The sequence below is a fragment of the Lissotriton helveticus genome, chromosome 8, assembly GCF_964261635.1.
Source record: "Lissotriton helveticus chromosome 8, aLisHel1.1, whole genome shotgun sequence".
NCBI lineage: Eukaryota > Metazoa > Chordata > Amphibia > Caudata > Salamandridae > Lissotriton > Lissotriton helveticus.
In genome coordinates this window covers 1,064,407,846-1,064,428,421 of record NC_136069.1, presented here as the reverse complement: position 1 = coordinate 1,064,428,421, position 20,576 = coordinate 1,064,407,846, and the positions used below count along the sequence as shown (strand labels likewise).

Genomic DNA, 20,576 nt, shown 5'->3' with positions numbered 1-20,576 from the left:
AACTTTGGGTTTTGCCAGCTGCAGTGCACATCTTTGGAATACCATGGGTACTGGCACTTCTATTTTTACAAATTATGCACTGGCAAAAGCAAAAGGAAGGGTCTGCATTATTAAATGGCTGTCAATTATGGTGCAGAGCGGGAATATCGTCGTAAAAATATCGACTAACCTTAATATCGCCGCAGAAATATCTACAAGAAGAAATATCGATGTCAAAAATATAGTTTGACCAGAATATCAACAGACAGGTAAGTAATATCGTTAACATTAATATAGTTGTAATAAATATCGTTTACAAAAACATAGTTTACAAAAATATAGTTTTTTAAATAATAATAAGTAATTAAGTGTTTTTAATGAGTATTGGTTGTCAAAGTAGTATTTTTTGTAGTATTTTATTAGTTAATAACGTATTTTATGTTGAATTTAGTGTTAATAGTTCCGTAGCGGGTTGTGGGTTTATAGGGGAGTAGGGTGGGAAGTAATTTAAATATAATAAAATAATTGATTAATTAATGTGTTAATTGAATATAAATAGTGTAAAAAATAATAGTTAATTAATTTCAATTAGTTAATTGATTAATAATTATGTAAATTAATTATGTTAATTGTTTAATTAATTTTAGGTGTGTGTAGTGGAATTTTTAAGTGAAAAAGTAGTGAATTAATTACATTTTAATTGAATAATTATTTAATTAATGATTAATTAAATAAAAATAAAGATTTGTTAATTTTTAAACATTGTAAATACATTTAGTATTTTTTACCCCTACACTATCCAACGCTTTCCCTACTGTTGCACCCTCTGGAGTGGGAATAGTAATTTTTACCCCTACGCTATCCAACACGTTCCCTACTGTTGCACCCTCTGGAGTGGGAATAGTAATTTAAACCCCTACGCTATCCAACGCTTTCCCTACTGTTGCACCCTCTGGAGTGGGAATAGTAATTTTTACTCCTACGCTATCCAACGCTTTCCCTACTGTTGCACCCTCTGGAGTGGGAATAGTAATTTTTACCCCTACGCTATCCAACGCTTTCCCTACTGTTGCACCCTTTGGAGAGGGAATAGTAATTTTTACTCCTACGCTATCCAACGCTTTCCCTACTGTTGCACCCTCTGGAGTGGGAATAGTAATTTTTACCCCTACGCTATCCAACGCTTTCCCTACTGTTGCACCCTTTGGAGTGGGAATAGTAATTTTTACCCCTTCGCTATCCAACGCTTTCCCTACTGTTTCACCCTCTGGAGTGGGAATAGTCATTGTTACCCCTACGCTATCCAACGTTTTCACTACTGTTGCACCCTCTGGATTGGGAATAGTAATTTTTACCCCTACGCTATCCAACGCTTTCCCTACTGTTGCATCCTCTGGAGTGAGAATAGTCATTTTTACCCCTACGCTATCCAACGCTTTCCCTACTGTTGCACCCACTGGAGTGGGAATAGTCATTTTCACCCCTACGCTATCCAACGCTTTCCCTACTGTTGCACCCTCTGGAGTGGGAATAGTAATTTTTACCCCTTCGCTATCAAATGTTTTAAATAATAATATATTTTATATTTTAATTATATGTATGTATTATTGTTGTTATATAAAGTAATGTGTTAAATATATGTATATGTACACATTTATTAAGTTTATAATGAAAAAGTGTAGTTAATTTGTTTTCAAGAGTCAAAAAATAAAAGTAATGTAATGTATTTTGTGAATAGTACTTATATTTATTTATTATTTAATGTAATATTAATTAATTTAAAAAGTCTATATTTTTTACATCGATATTTATTACAACGATATTTTTGAGTAGATATTTATGTACTTACCTGTTTAGGTATAGGGTGTCGATATTTTTGTAAACAATATTTTTACAACTATATTTTTGTCAACTATATTTTTGTAATCGATATTTCAACACCCTACCGTCAATTATATCTTTAACGAAATGGTGAAAGAGAGGAATTTAGCTGTCACAGCTGGTTTACCTGACAGATATAGTTGCATGAGGCACACGGGATATCAAATATTTTACAGCTAGTTAAGCACAATGCTCCTCCTAGCCACAAGTAAAAAGCTTGTGGCTTTGAATGACTAATCTTACATATTTGACGTTTTGTTTAGCACACCCACTATGGCCTCAATCTTGACTGGCTTGTCTCTGTGTAGATAACTTTCTTTCTCAGGAGTGTTTGATGTCTTCATTAGCTTACTGAGGTGGCAGTTTTCATACTTTCTGGAAAGATGCCAAAGGTGAACTGGGTGGAGTCAGTGAGTTAAACGCCCCAGGTGACATCTGCTGTGGGCTGCAATTACTTGTTAAAATCCTGGCATGCCCCATTCAACAATCCATCGAGTATCATTACATCGGGTAATAGTTTGTCGCCAGCAATGTTTTTAGCATTATATATAAAGTGCTAAGAGAACATTATTTCTGTAGCCGTCCATTTTAGATAGAGGTGATTAAGGTTTTTTAGAACAAAGGCCAATGAAATTAAATGAGGGATTTATAAGGCGTGACATAACCCGAGGGTATCTAGGCGCTGGATACACCAGTAGGCAGTCATTTTTAGGAAGATGCCAATAATACAGCCAGGTTTTTAAACGATTCATAAATTGAAGCAGGTTATGTTTGTTTTTAAGGCAGGTGGGCAAGGAGTTCCAGAGTTTAGCACTAGTGTAGGAAAAACCTTTGCCTCCCCATTTTGCTTTTGAAATCTTGGGGATAGATAAGTTGCCACTGTTAGATGGTCTTAGTGATCTGCCTGGCATGAAGAGTTGCAACAGTTGCCATTTGCCATAGGCCCTTGGCCCTTGCCATGTGTGGGCCCATGCGTGGGCCGATAGAGTTTAGAAGGTACTTAGACAATTGCCTCTCCAGATAAAGGCCCAGGTCATTGTTAGGATGCATTTGTGAATGAGGCATGCAACTTGGGATCCAATAATGTAGGGTTCCTAGGTTTCTCCTTTCATGAGTATGGCTTCTATGTTTTAGACCTTTATGGAGAGTGAGGTGATGACATGATATTAGCAGTGCTATTTGTGAAGGGTATTAGATTAGTCGGAGTTAGTGCTCTGCACTTTATCCACACTGCCGGACAGCACAGATGCATGGGTGGAAACTCATTTGTTGTTCTAGAAAGTAGGCTTTTCTGGTTGATGTAGTGACCTGGACATTTGTGTGTGGGTAACAGGCTGAAATATTTGCCAATTTGGTATACCTGGCAGAATGCTTGTACAATGTAGGAAGTGTTGAACAGTGTGGAGGTAAGCTGACATTTAGTGCTGGACATAGATGACTGGATTTTCTGTGGCCTGCTGAATTAGCATAAGCCTGTTCTTCATCAGCCTTGGAAGTAAAGGACTGGTGTCATGAGATAGAACATAAGTAAAGACATCTCGATCTTGTCATTCTTCCGGCTAGATAAAAAAAAAGCATGTGCACACATTTATTTTATTTTCTTTTTTAAAGTCTATGAGCAAGGGAGGGAATCCCAAAAAGCAGATGTGTACAGTTTTCTATGGTATGTGTTTGTACTGTACTTGACAGCCTGGGAATTCTATTTTGTTTTCACTGAATTCAATTCAAATGACTTTATTTGATTGCTTTATAAAAAAATCATAAAAGTACATATTAGCAATACAATCATTTAAAAACTGTAAAAATTTAGAAATATATACAAAACTATGAAAATCATCATACAAATGATGATATGCAAAGCTAGAGGTGTGATCTATTTTCTGACCCTCCAGGAACATATCCCTGCATTTTTGGCTCCCAGGCCCACATCTCATAATGTAAATCTTAGAGGTATTAACCTTGAGATTCAATTAGCCCATAAACTTGGTAAAACTGTTTAAAACCCTTTGTAAGCCTATTTGGGTATGGACATTAAAACTGCATCATCTGCATAGAGAAGTGCAGGTAAGGGGTGTGCTGCTGTTTGCGGGAAACCGTGGTCATCCTTAATTAAGGCTTCATATAGGCCATTAATATGAATATTAAAAAGAAATGGGGCCAGGACACACCCTTGCCTGACCCCCTTTCTAATGGGAAATGAGTCCGTTCGATCCCCACCTATACCAAAACATACTTGTGCCTTAGCCCCGATATATAGGCGTCTGAGGAAGAGAACAATTTGTACATCTACCCCTAGGTGCTCAAGAATCGCCCACAAATACTCATGCCTAACGGAATCAAAAGCAGCGGTTAAATCAATGAAGGCTAGGAATAATCTGCCTTTTTATACTCGCATGTATTTCCCAAGCAGGATAAATAGGTTGAGGCTCTGTTCCACTGTTCCTAGACTGGCCTGAAAACCATATTGTATGTCAGACAGAATATTATTTTCCTCAGCCCAGTCGTTTAAGCGTTCTAACAATATACGTCCAGCCACTTTTGTCATGGCGTCTAATAGCGAAATGGGCCTATAACACTTAGGATCCTGGCAGTCCCCCTTTTTAAAGATTGGGATAATAGTTGATTCCACCCATGTTTTTGGAAAAGGAGCAAAGCAACTAGCTGTTAAGACCTGAGTGATGATTGGTCCCCATAGGTCGATGTTAAATTTAAAGAGATCTATGGGGACAGCATCTGGGCCCGGTGTTTTCCCCCCTGAACTTGCAGAAAGTGCACTGTTCACCTCCTCCAGTGTAAACCTAAGGTCAGAGTACATGGAGTCAGGATTGCTAACAGTTTCCCAATGGGCGCCCTCTGGGTTAATGTTAGAGGTTTCGTCAACATTATACACCTCTGAAAAGTAATTAATCCATTCATTTTCAGCAATAGCGATCTCTTCTGATGGGCCCTCCCCAGCGTTCAGGAAGGGGGCTTTTATCACCCTCCAGAACGCCGAGTTGTCACCCATCAGAGATGCTTCGTGAAGCAATGCCCAAGTCTCATGTCTCACTGTAGCTTTACGTTCCCTAAGGGCAGTTCTATATTCACCTCTTACCAGCCTTATGCTATCTGCGTTTTTAGGAGACTTGTGTAATTCCCTTTTTAATTTAGAATAGGCCTGGGAGCATTTTTTATCAAACCTACCATGACGATTTTTTTTCTTTTTTAGTGAGACAGATAGCAAATCTCTAACTGCCTCAGAAGTTAGCTCAAAGGAGGAAAGAACATCAACTGGGGAAGCGGACTAATCCAGGCAAGTGTCGATGGCTGGTCTACACTTGCCTATCACTTTTCTAGTAATGGCTTCAGGGCCCACTTTTGACCATCGCAAGCTGTAGCCATTTATCTTATTGATTGAAATTTCTGAGAGAATCTGGTCTATTAGTTCATGCCTACTTGGCTTGTTGATTGGTGATAAAACTGAGAGACCCAGCGGAAAAGGGTCACTCAAAGAGTTATCATCCACGTAGAACAGGTTCAATCTATGGGCCATGGCTATTTGATATTAAAATATAATCTATAGTAGTATGAGATCCCCTCCCATTAAAGGTAATGGGCATAGGTATCGGTTTGTTAATTAAATAGTTAGCAAAACCCAGATTCATACTGAAAATCTAGTTATTGTACAAATCACCCAAAGGGGAGTGAGAAAAAAATGCGTATTGCTCATACCTTCCTCTAGCACAACACCACAAAATTTGCCTCCTTCTCTTGAACAAAAAGCACAGTTAAAATCACCTACCAAGATTATCATCATGTCTCTATAATTTTTCCCATATAGAGAATGAAGATTATTATATAATTGCGTTAAAACATCTTTCACCAAGGGTAGCGGTATGTTATTATAAAAGTTAACCAGCAATATACAGTGATTACCGTCACCATGGAATAAAATCACTCGATAATAGTGTTCCTCAGCATAAAGTACTATCTTTTTTATTTCAAGCCTATTTAAGATATATGTTCCCAGACTCCCTTTCGCTCTACCTCTAAGCCCTGCAACAGCTGCAGTATAAAATGCTTAAAGCCACGGATGTGGATTGGCTCCTTTGCCCAGGTTTCTTGTAGGCATATAATAGTAGGGGTAATTATAAATACCCCAAACAACGGGTTCAATTGTTTAGATCACAAGGCAGCGATGTTCCATGACACTATTTACCAACATATTTTCTCTACAGGGATCTGATGGGCTGGAATGTTTAATTGGCTCACTACTAGACTATCTCCGCTTATTGGAGGCGGTTCAAGAGTATTAATGGATCTAGATTCACAAATGGTCATGCTAGTTAAGTTCGTAGGGACCATATACTGGCCCTCCGTGATGTGGGGAGAGTAATCTACCTCAGTTATAGGATTATTGCCGTTGTGCATATTAACACCACAGCCATTATTTCCTATAGTAAAACTTAATGGATGAGCAAGACAATCTTGTTTGTCTAGCGTACCAAGAACACCATAGTGGTTATTAACTGGGATGGAATAGCTACACCAAGCGTTGCTTGGGTATAATTTACCCACGGGGCTATTCCTCTGGAATCTTCCAGAGAGGCTGCATGGTTGGTAAAAGTACCCTAAGGGCAATATACTAATATTGAGAGTAGAAATAAACTAAAGACCTGCTATGTTGAGAACAGCCTGCACTAATCTAGGCGATCTAAAGGTTAGAACCACACAGTCACCTTCCAACAACTTGAGTGACTTTCCAACCCAGGGTATATGCCACACCATTTTAAATTCTATAAAAAGAATGTCAGTCATCCCATTCCTGGTAGATAGTAGGTGTAATGATTTGTTCCGTAAGGTAGACCAATGTTCTACACTGTTTTGAAGAATGGGTGGAACATTGGCTAATACAATTGTATATGGAGTGGCCGCTGGAGGAAGGTCTAAAGTCATGTTTAGGTTAGTTTGAATGCCATGGTTATAACTGGGAGTCTTTTTTGGTACAGATGCTCCCGCCACCTGTATCATGATGGAGCCTCCAACTATTGTTAGGGGAGCCGTAGCGGAGGATGTAGGACCCTGATTGCTTCCAGAATTTAATCCACCAGGGAGTGACTGATTAGATAACTGAGGTACGGGGGGCTGAGGTCTTTGGGTGATAGATTGCCTCTGACCCTTATCTCTGCTCAAGTCAGTATTTGGTTTAGTGGTTGAGCTTGACCGCTGGTTAGTAGATAGCCCAGCCGCATGCTTATTTACCAAGAGATTATCTCCCATAAGTCCCTTGACAGTCCTAGTCTCCCCTCCCTTAGCTATCTTATTCATATCAGAGATGATATCTGTGACCGGCCGCTCCAATTTTATGAGCTTATCCTCAATTAAAGCCAATTTCTGAGCCAAAGGATCTAACAGAACTGATATCATCGTCTCCATTCTCTTCCAGAAGTCATCGTCCTGTGTCGACGATGATAAACTAATAGTTACCTTTGGTTGGTGTTGGCTGGTGGAACCCTGATTAATATCTTTACCTTTATTTTTAGCTTTTCGTCTAGTTATCCTCAGACTATCTGCTTTATAGGTTGTTCTCTATGTGCCCCTAGCCTTCCTCTTCTTAATAGGTGGTTCCTGGGTAGAGTTATGAGTAATAACAATTTCCTGGCCGGTAGCCATAGAAAAAGGGCAGTTTCCTACATTTTGAAGTTCTAAAGGTGACGTACATTCTGTAACAGTACCTAACTCTGAGTTTTCTTGGGAATCAATTAAATTGTCACACTGTATAGGATTTACAAGAGGGACATTAAGCGTTAACTTAGTTAGGGACGAGAGCCAGCGTTCATTAGCTCGATCTCATGTATCAGAGCTGACTCAGCTCTTAATATGAACGCATCTAAAGTCCCCACCACCCCCTGCCCTGTAGTGTATTTGTGTTTACTCATATTCAAGTTACAATGAAGTTAAGGAGAACAGACACAAACGGGGCAACTGATCAAAAGAGCCTTATACAGGTTTAAATACCTCAAGTCCCAGCTCTTAGAGGTCTGGCCCAGCCCGGTCTCTTCCACTCTCGGATGGGCTCAGACAGGCCTGCCCTTTGCCCTTTGCCCGGGCTTGGCCCGCGCACGTCCCGCACTGTGGGATCCCCCAGGCGCTTCTTGATGATGCAATGTGGTGCGCTTCCGGGGGGAATGCTGGGATATGTAGTCCCCTCGCCGGCACCTCGGCGTGCAGAATTTGATGCCCAGCGTGGTGGCCCCAACGGACCGATCAGCAGCGGATGGCAGGTAGGTAGGTCGCTCACAATATTATTTCAAAAAGATTTCAGATGGATGGAAGAACTCAGGGGGGGAGCTGCATGACTACCACAACAGCAGTGACTTTCCCTGTCGCCGCTTCTCCTCTTAAATGACTCTCCTCCTGTAGCGCTACTTAAGCCAGCGTCACTGGTGGTCTTTGTGGTGTGGTTAGGAGAGCCTTTGTCAGTGGTGCTGGTGGTAAGCTCCTCCTGCTGACCAGCTACTCCTGGACCCGTCTTTGCAACGGCCCTCTTCTTGCCCTTGGGTGCTGCTCTTGCTGAATATGCAATTGATGGGCCTTCTGCTGGTTGCCAGACCATTTGTGTGGGCTAGGGCTGGGTCTGACTGGGGCTGGTATAGTGCAGCATGACCCAGACGCCGTCCATGGACACACCCAAATCTAGGCGGTCCCTATTTCAAGAGCTGAGCATTACAATGGCATTTGCCCCCTGTGAGACATTGGGGAACTGACCAGACAGAAGAGAGATCTTCACTTATTCAGGGGCCAGTGAGAGAATTTTGTTAGGTGTTCAAACATCTTGATATACTGCATACATAGAGTAGCTGACAAAAAGACTTGCATCTTCTCATCCATCACTCCTACGTCTCATCCATCATGCTGACTTCTCATCCATAATCCCTACTTCGCATCCATCATCCTACTTCTCATCCATCATTCCTACTACTCATCTCATCAGGCAAGGGGCCTCCCACCTAGGCCATAAATCAACAATTGGAGAGAGGGTTACACAGTACATCAGAAACTTTTTCCAGTTTCAGTTTTATATGTAAAAGCTCTGCCCAAACTTGAGCTAGAGGTGGCATTGGACTAAAACATTTTCTTTGTTACATATTAAAGTGAAACCAGACAAAGATTATGATGACCTGTATACCCCTTTCTCTGAGTGTTAATTTATGACCCAAACCAGAAGGTTGCATGTCTTCCAAAATCATAAAAGCTTTCTGCAGAGCCTATGTAAACAGAAAAACACTTAAAGATCATGAAATGCTGTACAACCTTGGTTTCACTGTGAGCAAGCTGGACAGTGTGCAGTGAGATTACTGTTTTTCAGTGGCTAGACCAATAGAATGCACTCCTCTCTCATAACTCTGATTGGTTCCTGAAAGTGTGTTGATATAACTGAGGCAAGAGGAATGAGAAGTAGGGAGTATGGATGAGATATGAGAAGTATGGATGAAACATGGGAATGAGAAGAAAGGAGGATGAATGAAGGATGAGAAGCAGGGATAATGTATGATTCATGAAAAGTTGGGATAGGAAATAAGGATGATGAATGATGGGTGAGAAGTAGGGGTGAGAAATAGGGATGATGGATGAGAAATAAAGATGGTGGATGAGAAGTAGAGATAATGGATGATGCATGACAAATAAGGAAGATACATGAGATGTAGAGATGAGAAATAGAGATTATGGATGAGAAGTAGGAATGATAGATGAGCAGTAGGGAATATGGATGCAAAGTAGGAATGATAAATTTGAAGTAGGACTGAGAAGCAGGTGTGATGGATGAGAAGTTTGGATGATGGATGAGAAGTAAGGAAGAAACCTAGGGATGATGGATATTAAGCGGAGATGAGAATTAGAGATTATAGATAGCATGTAGTAAACAGAAGTAGGAATGATCAACACAAACTAGGGAAGAGAAGTAGGTTGATGGATGAGCAGTAGGTATGCTGGATGAGAAATAGGGATCAGGAGTGACGAAGGAGAATGTCCTAATTTGAATGCTCTGCTCCTTTTCTTTTTATCGTCTGGCTTGACAGCGTAATTTGTACCGGACAATTATGTAGGCTTACTTGAGAAGGACTTTGGCTCCACCCACATGTTAGGAGTCAAGAGTACATGCTTTGATTGGGCAGAAGTTGTGCACTTCTGCAAAAAAACTGCTTGACTTCAAACACCTGTTATCTTTTTTTTATTAACCCAGCTGCCTGAGCTTGAAATTTCAGGGGCACACACAATGCACTGTAATACTCTTAAATCATCTTAGTTACTTAGATAATTTATGGGAGTTTTCACTGGCCGCAGCAGCAATGAAAAGGGGGCAGTCATTAACCTACATTGATTTTTCAGTGTTGCTTGACAGTGCAACTGTCCCTTGACATTTTAACCTACACTAATAATATTCTGCAGTTCTTTGCTTCCACACATATACATATTTATTCATATGTTATTTACTTATAATGTTTCATATTACAATACAACATTCTGTTAAAGCCAGACCAATTGGCATTTCCAGTGATTGTTCCTATGAAAAAAGAAACACCATGGAATTAGCTTGCCTTGCTAATTTTCTGGGCTACACCTAGGTATAGTTATAGAAAGCAAACAGTGTAATGCTCTTACATACCTAACAAAGATATGGAAGTTTACAATGTGCTCCCTTAGGAATGCTCCTCCATTTGGAGCTAATGTAAAACATTATTCTCCCAATTAAGGAGCAGTACTAGAACACTATACCAGTGATAGATTTTCATGGGTTTTAACAGACATAAAACTGATAATTTTACAATTATGAGGAGCATATTTAGGTTCTGTCAAAAAGAGTCTAAAAAAGACAGCAACAGACTTTCCTTAGTCTTATGGCACAAATGCTGCATTCAAAATTGGATTGTTTTTCAGCATCTTTATTCTTTAATTAATCAAAATTCATGATTCAACAGAAAGACAAATCCATGATGGAAACAGCCTACACGTTTCGTCCCTTTTTGCATGGGACCTCTTCAGGGCAAAAACTATGATGTAATGGAACCTCTTTTCTTCAAACAAATCGTGGACGCTACGTACTTCTTATGTACTGCACAGACCTCACAAAATTCTTTTGTAGAAACACTGCTTGTTAGGCATATCTACAGCACAATCAGTCTCAAACTCGGAGTTCCATTTTTCTTTCTCCTCTTGTAAAGAAACCATGTAAGTGTTCTGCTCAAGAGAGTCCTCTTATCTTCAGGCTTTAATATTTACTAGCCTTTTCCATATTATTCATTGAATTATATAATGCCTCCTAATTTCTGTAGAGGTCCGCTTCCACCGATGTCTAGAGCAGGTACATCAAATTTACACCTGCACATTTTCAACCATGTTTATGCATAACATTAATTCAAGTTTGCATTTTCAGGTTACATTTTTGTTTTTTATCTCTCAATTAGGAAAATAATATTGCCAGAGAGAAACCCTTCCTGATACATCCTTAAATAGGGGGTGTTACCTGCCATTTCCCACTCTGGAAACACCCATAACTGTAGTAAATGAATTCATAGAATTGGAAACCTCTCTCAAGGTGTTTGTGGATACGGACAAAGGTACGGGTTTGTGCATGGAGTTTCAATACTTTTGGAAGGAAACCAATCAGTTGCACCCACAAGTTGCCCTCAGCCCTAAAGGTGTAACTGTAAATTCCACCCAACGTAGAATCTCTGCATGCACACATCCATAATTAGAAGTAAAATTCTACAAGACCTGCTTTTGTGAATCGGAATCAAATGCTCTTAGGATATGGCAAATAATAAGACAATCTGTCCACGTACTTTATGTTAGACTTCAGTACATCTGTGTGAGGATTTGGGTGTATTATATGGTGTGGCTGTGGAGCCTTACCATGAAATACACTCGCAGAAACTGTCTTGGGTCCAGTCAGGCTAATTTGAACAACCTTAAGCTCAATCCTGGGTGGCTATGGGTTCGAGCAGCAAGGCTTGAACAAAGGAACTTAGTAAAAAGCATTTAAGAGAACCAAACAAAAAAATAAGAAAGCCACACAATACAAACAAAACACAACACCAATTAATAAAAATAGATAATATTTGTTTATGAATTTTTAGAGTCCTTGATAAGCGAAATCCACCGAAGGGTTCCAGAGATTTAAAGGTGTAATCACATTTTATTTCAACCACCAACAAGCATTGGTCAAGTTTTCAAAAGTTTGTGAAAGTTATTTGGCTACTCAAGGCCTGCATGGGCAACCAAATCTGACAGGAAGAAGGTCTCAGGGGCCAATGGGGTGGATTTGGACAATTACCTGGCCACCCAACCAATTTCCAGTCCAGTCCCAAACTTTGCATCATGACCAACATTGATTTCAATGGGGTGGTCCTGATGCTGAGGATACAGGAGCAAAAGATGCACAAAAATGCTCTGGTTATGGTGCGGTCAACAGGGGTGTTTTTATGGTGATTCCTCAGTTTACAGGTCATGGGGAGTGACTTCAGCCACAGAAGTTGAGGTCCCTCGAAGTCCTCTGGATTTAATCTGGAGCTCTCAGGCCTGAGTACTGTGCTGAGGGAGCCCCCTGCAGCTCGGGGATCCCCCGCTTCGCGGGGGGTGTGGGGGCCTGTTTTATACCCCACCTTGAAGGCCAGCTGCATCTGGGCTTACGGTCTCCGTACACTACGGTCCTTGAGCAATCCTTTAGTGAGGGCTAGTATCCCTCTTGTGTGACCAATCTGGACTCTGATAACACTTGCCAGTCCAGCGTACTTGAGTGCAACTTTTGACCATTGAAGATTGATCTTTTTGGATGCTCAGCAGCAGTCAATGGTGTTTCCTTCGAAGTAGCTACCAATTTGCCAGTTTGGGCTTCTTCAGCTTTAATGCCCCTGGTGCTGTTCCAGGGGCCGTGAAAACTGACCCTTGGAGTCACTGATTCAGTTTGGGTCTAGGGGACTGCTTTCAGAGCTGGATTGGGATCACAAACCAGCCCTGACAATTAGGTCTGACTAGCCCGGGAGGGTCGGCATGGGGGAGGATAATGATGCTGGCAGGAACACTGCTGCTACATGCGCTTTTGTTACAAGGGGCCAATTTTGCAGCACTGCTGCAAAACCGGCCCCAGGTAACAACAACAACCCTCACCAGTCCAAAACCAGCCCCCATCCTTCAGACCCACTGAAGAAACACCCGGTGCCTGCTGTGGCCAGTCCAACCCTGATCACTTATCCCTGAACCAGGAGCCACAGGCGTAATGCTAACTTTACTAGCCCAAAAGTGCACAAGTTGCAATCCAACAGATGGTACAACCTCTTTTCGTGCTGTCAAGGGGCAGCAGGGCAGTCTTTCTTTGGTCCTTATTCTGATGTTCAGGGTGCCAGAGGTACCATATTTAACGCGGGAAAGATCCCAATGGAACAACATAGTCACTAGTCAATGGGCTACCAAGTTCCTTCCCTCTTGGTGACAACTTTCCAGCAATGTGTGGCATCTGACAATCTCAGATTGTACCATTGTGGCCACTCTCAAGATGTCTGAACCTTTCCCTGACTATGAGGAGCTTAGTAGCCCTAGAGGTGGGGCTACAAACCCACGGAAAAAACAGTTTGGACACTTGTCTTCCATCTTTGGTCATGTCTACCTAAACAAAGGACAGTCCCTTGGGAGTGCTATCGCCATATGCCCAACAAAAGTGGATTCACCTTTGGAACTTGCCTTTTGGGCTAACACCCATAGTGGCTTCTTGCAAGTGGAAGGTGGCACCTCTCCCTACAGTGGGCTGCTATTGTTATCAAGCCTGAGAGTTGTTTAAACTACTCCTCAGGCAGAAAGCTGTCGTGGGCCAGCACCCGTGTTAGGCTACTGGACCAGCTGGGTCATGATTGGCAACTTTCTAAAAGTTGCTTTACTGTAATAGTGATGTTAAATTCGACTTACACACGAGGTCGGGTTTAATGCCATGATTAATTTGATACCTTACAGTACCGTTAGGTTGTCCCATTCAGCAGTTAATCATGGGTGGTGCCTGCCAGAAACCCAATATTAGCCAATGGGGCTAATGACTTTTCCACAGCAAAACGACAATTTGAGGGGTTTTGCTAGCTGAAATACATAAACATACATGTCCTACTAAATAATATACATCTCCCTGCCATAGGGCTCTATAGGCTTTCCTTAGGGGAAATTAACATATATTGTTTAGGGAAAGGGTGGCTTTGCCATGAATGGTAATAGCAAAGTTGAATTGGCAGTGTGACAACCTTTCAGTCTGCAATGGCAAGCTGGGGGCCCTTTTTTACAGTGTCACGCACAGGGTGGCAGAATCAGTTCTGCAGCTCTGGGTGAACACTCTACATTACATGCCTTTGCTACCAAGGGCACCATATACTAGGGTGTTATAAATAAGTCAGTACTTGCCAATTGAGGATAGCCAATTCGACATATACTTTGTAATGGGTAAGAACACTGGCACAGAGGTCTGGTTAGCAGGCTTCAGTGCACTCTCAGAGTCGAAAGCTAATGGTCAAAATGGGGGGAAAAAGTGGTGGGAAACCGGCAAAAAGCATGTTTCCTACTATCTGTGTCTCCATTATTCAGCCCTCTTGTGCAGGTAATCTGTTTGAACTCTAAGTTGTAGTGTAGGCCTGTCTTGTCCACCATCTTACATTCAATACAGCCAGACACCAGCATGAGTAGGAAGCCAAAATATTCAGTCCAAATATGCCTAAAATCCTTGTGCACACACCAGCTGATTTACTTTTGAACAGGTTTAGCAGTCCCCAGCAGAGAGAAGGTCAATTCAGAGCTACAAGTTTACTCTAAGCAGACATTAAAGGTAATCATTTTACACTTACGATTTTTTAAAGTACACTTCCCACACAGCATCTCTGGCAAAACTTGTCTTGACAAATTAAATTCACCTGAAAATATACTAAAACACATTTTAACTATTAGGTAATATTTCCTGCACCCAATACCACAGCACGCCTTTAAGGACCCGCTTTTCTTTTTTTTAATCGCCCTTCTCAGCATTAAGTGCAGCATACTTATAGCTCAGCGTGATATCTTAAGAAGTGTTATCTTCCAACAGTGGGCCTCTAGGTCTTTCATACACCGAGATACATTTTCTAAAGTTAAAAGGTGTTGCATGTTCTAAAATAAATTCCTGCAGAGTGTTCATTATCTCAGCGATTACTAAACAGTTCTAACTATTTTAGACTTTTTCGTAAAAGTTAATTTTTTATTTCAGTGAGCCAAGACACATCTTCTGCTCCAGGTATTGTACAGTTTTCTTTCAATTTCAACTCACAAATGCAATTCAATAATATTGATCAGAAAAGGTACTTACTGATTCAAAGATGGCCACCATGTATGCACTTGCATTCACAGCAGTCATCCTTTAAATTATTTTGTAATATTTTAAAGACCTGTTCAAAGATGGCTGCTGTGTATGCACATGTGGGCAGGAACTTTTTTAATTTTTTTTATAAATCTCGTTTAAAGATGGATGACTCTTCATCTGTGTCAGACATTTTTATGGTTTTATTAAAATAACCATTTGAAGATGCTGACTGAACATGTGTGTGCATGTACAAACGACCATCTTGACATTGTTTTAAAAAAATTAGGATGGTTGTCTGCCAATAGCTTGCCTTACAGCTAAAAAAGAGCACAAGGCTGGGGGTCTAGAGGACGCTGGATGGGTGATGATAAAAGGCAGGTTAAGGAAACTCACTGCAATGCAAAGTCTTACATCAGCAGTCTAAGAATACTTCACCAAATCAAAACACTGTGAGACTACAATATCCTGAACGGAGCTAGATAAACATTGGAGATAAAACCACATAACCAAGATTAGGGAGGTGACATAGACAACAAAATCATCCAATCATGAGAAAGGAGCTATCCCAAAGTACACTTTATGTAAATAAAATGTATAGATACTGAAGTCTCCAACTGATAGCTATTGTTGTGATTCAGAACTGTGACTGGGGGTGCGTGTTTGAAAAGTTCCAGTTCTACATCCATCATCTCCTTGTGTTTGCTTTGTTTGCCCCAATTTGGCAGTGTATGCCCAGACGTGGGTCCCTTGCTCACTTTGCGACTGAATTCATGCTAGTCTGGCTGATATGGGGTGTTACCCCGAAACTGGTCCCAGGATGCTTGTTTTCGGTTCAGGGAAGACCTTGCTTGGCAATTTGGGCTGGACTATTCCCATGAGGCACAGGGTCAAGACTGATTTGCATATAGCTGGGTATGAACTGAGGTGGCGAAGTGAGCTAAAGAACGATGATGGTTTCAACCCAGATATGTGACTGGGGTGAGTGTCTGAAAAGTTTCCGCGCTCCGTCCATCATCTCCGCATGTTTGCTAAGGCTTAGATTTCACTCATACAAAATCAGTGAAATTCAGCAGTTATAGTCACCTGAGCTAACTATAACGTATGCTCCTGCTATTAACAGCTTATGACCTCACATATCACATCACTTATTACACGGTCAGTGTTATCAATGCAACGATAAATATAGCATTCTTTATTTAACCTCTGGTCGCAATGCAACATATCTTTTATTCAATTTATGTTTCCTTTTGTTTCCATTTGGAGGCCCACAGTTTAGATGGCCTCACTGTATTAAGAAAGTTAGACATAATAAAACAAATCATTACCAAGATTTCTATACTAATTTCAAACAAGTTTTATGTTGCCTTTTCTTGAGAACCAACAAAATGTGCCCCCTCACTCAATCACTTCAAAAACTATTTCAAGACCAAATAAACATATCCATTAGATCTGGTCTGGTATCTTTATTTATACCTTGTCTGACTAATCAGTCAGACAAGGTATAAATAAAGATACCAGACCAGATCTAATGGATATGTTTATTTGGTCTTGAAATAGTTTTTGAAGTGATTGAGTGAGGGGGCACATTTTGTTGGTTTACAATATATAGGGTCCAGCCCTCCCTCAGCCCCGCTACGGACCTAACTCCTCTTTGTTTGCCTTTTCTTGAGAAGGCACAATCCTTGCATATCAGTTCTTCCACATGAAAGTCACTGTTGCTTAGTGATGAGAGCTTATATTCTCTTTCTTTTGTTGTTGTGGAGCGTAATTGGATACCACTAGGTTCTTTGCGAAAGGGGAATGGAGGTGAGAACAGCAGTTTTTATCTATGCTGACTTTACACCAATCACCAGACACTTTAAGCAACCAAATCATTGCTGTTATTCAAGTATGTTAGGTGATTCGAGGAGAGTAATATCTCTAGGGTCCAGGAATTATTAACAACAGAATCAAAAAGAGGGTTGCCTAGATGTGACTGTGTTCCTTTATGTCTGCCTTTGAAAGTTTCATTCAATATTTGTTGAAGACCTTAACAGGGTAGGGTGTAGACTGGAACATTTGAACTGGAGTGGGCATGTTAGAAAGAAAGTCTTGAGTTCAGGGCAAGCTGTAGAGCAGTCCAGTATGTAGTAATTGAAGCCTGCATGTTGTTAAGGGTTGAACCACATTTGAATCAGCCCAAGGAACAACCTGAAACCGAACACTGAAAAATGTGGATGAACCATTTTATAGGGAGGCCCTATCCAACACCATTCTTTAAATACCCACAATTGAGGTCCTATGTCTCCAAATCAATCAGTCCCTTCATCACACTAGCCTAATTGCTCTCAATTTACTCACATGGTGGCATTTACATCCTGATGTCCTGCAGCAGGAAAAGCATAATAAATGCAAAGTAGCTGAGGAGAAAAGGAACATCAGAATGAGAAAAGAGTCAACTCTCCTAAGGTGAGGAGATTGAGACAGAGGGGATGTACCCAAATGAAAAGCAAGAGCACAAGAAAAGACACAAGGCTTTTGTAAAACCACCAAGAAAAGAATGTGAAAAGAAAAGGCATTCCTACTGAGAATTGGGTACTACAAGGCATTGAGAATGAATGGATTCAAACTGGACTGAATCATTCTTTACCCAAAAGAATCCCACAGTTGGAGATTTTTCTCACCTGCCATCACCAATTTGTACTTTTTCTATCTAAGAATGTAGGTGAAATATGACAAATCTCTAAATGGGCTCATCAGATAGTTTCAGTGACAGTAAACTACTTTTTTTAATGTCCCATGCCCCTTAACAATTTGCCAGTGGAAGGACAGAGTGTTGCTTGTGGTGTTCCAGCACCACTGTGGCACGACAGAACCTGGTAATGTCCTGGCTGTATAAGTGATTGATTTGTGTGGACTATGCTCCATGGATTTTTGCCATAGCTCCACTTTTTCTAGTTCTGCCTTCCACCACCATAATTTGAAGCTGGAGTAGGTGGTGTAACAACTACAAAATACAATTGTTAATGAGATGGTTCAATAAGAGGTGACTGGCTGCTAGAAACTTGAGAGTTGAAGTTCTAAACTGTACTCTCAGCAGAACCTGGCCTCTAGCCCCAAACATCTAGCTGCAACTTTAACACAAAAGTTCACTAACTTGGAAACAGATTGGTTTTAATCTCTCTTCTAAAAGTATACAATTTGAAATAGCTTTCAGGTAAACATGAGTACATTCTAACATGTAGCTGTTAAATATGAAAAGGATCTACCACCACTACATGCCTTCCTCACTCATAAAGTGGTGAGCAAATAGCATGGATGTGACTTCAGGCTTTTCCTGGTGATATAATGCACCACCTGCATTTGAACAAATGACTAAACTATCTTCAATGGTAGCTTTCTGGTTTATATTGTTGTTGACCAAGAGATGCTCCATAGAGACAAATGGGCATTGCAAATGTGTATGCAAAAAAAAGGGAGGTCTCCTCACAAATCTGTTTAGGGACAAGGAGTAATCAGTATAAAAAAAAAGGGGGGACCCTGTTGTTACCATACAATGGTTTGTTGTCTGTATGCCACCATATAATCAAGAGATCCTTACAGTATTCATCCACACCAATTTGACCATATATTAAAATAAACAGCAAAAAACCTTTTCATGCATTTATATCATTTATTTCCTTTTTGCAACAAATTATACTAAACAATTAAAGTGCCTATTTTAAAAGAAAATTTTTGTATTTAAACATTGCTTATATACATGTGCATTATTCATGAAGTGATACAGTTGATACCAAAAACAGTTAAAAAACAAAGTTTGTAGATAAACAAAGTGTCTGATTCAAAGTAGTTAAAAACAAGTTTGTCGCAAGTAAAAACCAAGTTGTCGACGCAGCGTTTCGGTATTTAAAAATTGACACCTTCTTCAGGACAGGGTTCTATTTAATAAAGAAAACATGAAATTAGACTCCATTATTGTTTGACATCTTATTAACATATTTCAACATCTCACTATACTATTGGTACACAACATCATTTGTTTAGCTCTACTAATTAGCTCATATTCCATACACATTTTTACAGGCACATTCTTTTGGGTGGTTTTATGGATCCTTGAATTATATGGGGTCAGTCAACATATATACATCGTCTCAAGATTACTTCAAGAGAGAAAGAATTGAGTTTCCTGGGTCTATACAGGGCGTAGGGCAATTTATACATTTATTTCCCCATTCGCATACCTTATTAGCTTGAAGCGTTTTACTTAGCATTCAGCTCTGGAAATCTGTTTTCAATTCAAGAGATTATCCAATCGGTATTCAAGATGCTTATATCTTCATTTAGTTGAGCATCTTTGGCACAAGGATCCTCTCTGTGGATTGGATCATTCATTATATTTAGATCATTATTCTAAATATTTATATACTTTCTTCAGCTACCATGATGAGGTATGCATACAAGGTCCATTCATTTTACCTTTTGTTTGGAGAGATCTAACTTCTGCCGTGGAGGACAAGGGGGCCACCGTAATTTAAGGTTGGATCTATGTTCACCCTGTGGTCTATGTTTTTCCAAAGAGAATTTCAAAGAAAGGAAGGAAGAGAGGAAAAGAACCCATCAGTTTATTCTCTTTTTTTCTCCCAACTATACTGTCTCTTAACTTTTCTTGTTGAAAGACACTTACCCTTGCCATCGGGGGTTATGTTTTCAAGGCTGCACGTGACTGGATTAACACTGTGTCCCTTGCTTTTGGCGGTATTCCTCAATTTACCGTTTCTGAAATAAATCAGGTTTTTACATTATTTTACATGACCTAGGTTCTGTTTAGTATAAATGTTCCGGTCACTTTAAATGTCTATGGTTTGTTTGTAGCTCAATGTTTTAGGCATCCGTTTATTCTCATTTCCCCGTGTCTCCGTTAAGTTTCACCGGTTTATGGGAGTTTAATTAAAATATTCACTCCATTTTTCGCCCGCTATGAATTTGCTTAAACAACATACTATTTGCCCTTTCAAATAATGCCGCTGCTAAACGGGTAGCGTCTTTTCAATGGCATGCTCGATGTGACTGAGGCATCACTCGTAAGACCTACTTTACTTTTGCTAATGCCGGGTGGACCTCAGCGGCTGCTAGCTGTTATCCCTCGTTTCCACACGCATTCTCGCTCTTTCAATATTAAGTACGGGAGCCGCCTGGTAGTCGCTCTTACCTTTGTTCTAGGATTCGGCCTCCCTGCTCCGCATGTCCTCCTTCCGTTCGGCTACTCAGTCCGTTTGGGTTTAACAATTACATTTTTATCCCTGTGTGCTGCGCGCGCATTTCTCTACTCTCGCGATTTTAGATGGGCAGCCTATTCCGGCGTTTTAATTACGCGACGCGGACGGCGGACTAC

At 40.5% G+C, this 20,576-nt stretch overlaps 1 long non-coding RNA gene across 1 annotated transcript; it reads right to left on the bottom strand.

Annotated features, from left to right (window-relative positions):
- Nucleotides 1-18,860: 18,860 nt before the first annotated feature.
- Nucleotides 18,861-20,472, bottom strand: LOC144771873 (uncharacterized). The gene is made up of 5 exons (XR_013599527.1): nt 20,394-20,472; nt 19,869-19,960; nt 19,661-19,745; nt 19,426-19,556; nt 18,861-19,122 (listed from the first exon to the last, which is right to left on the bottom strand). It is a non-coding gene; the product is annotated as an uncharacterized LOC144771873 (long non-coding RNA).
- Nucleotides 20,473-20,576: the final 104 nt, after the last annotated feature.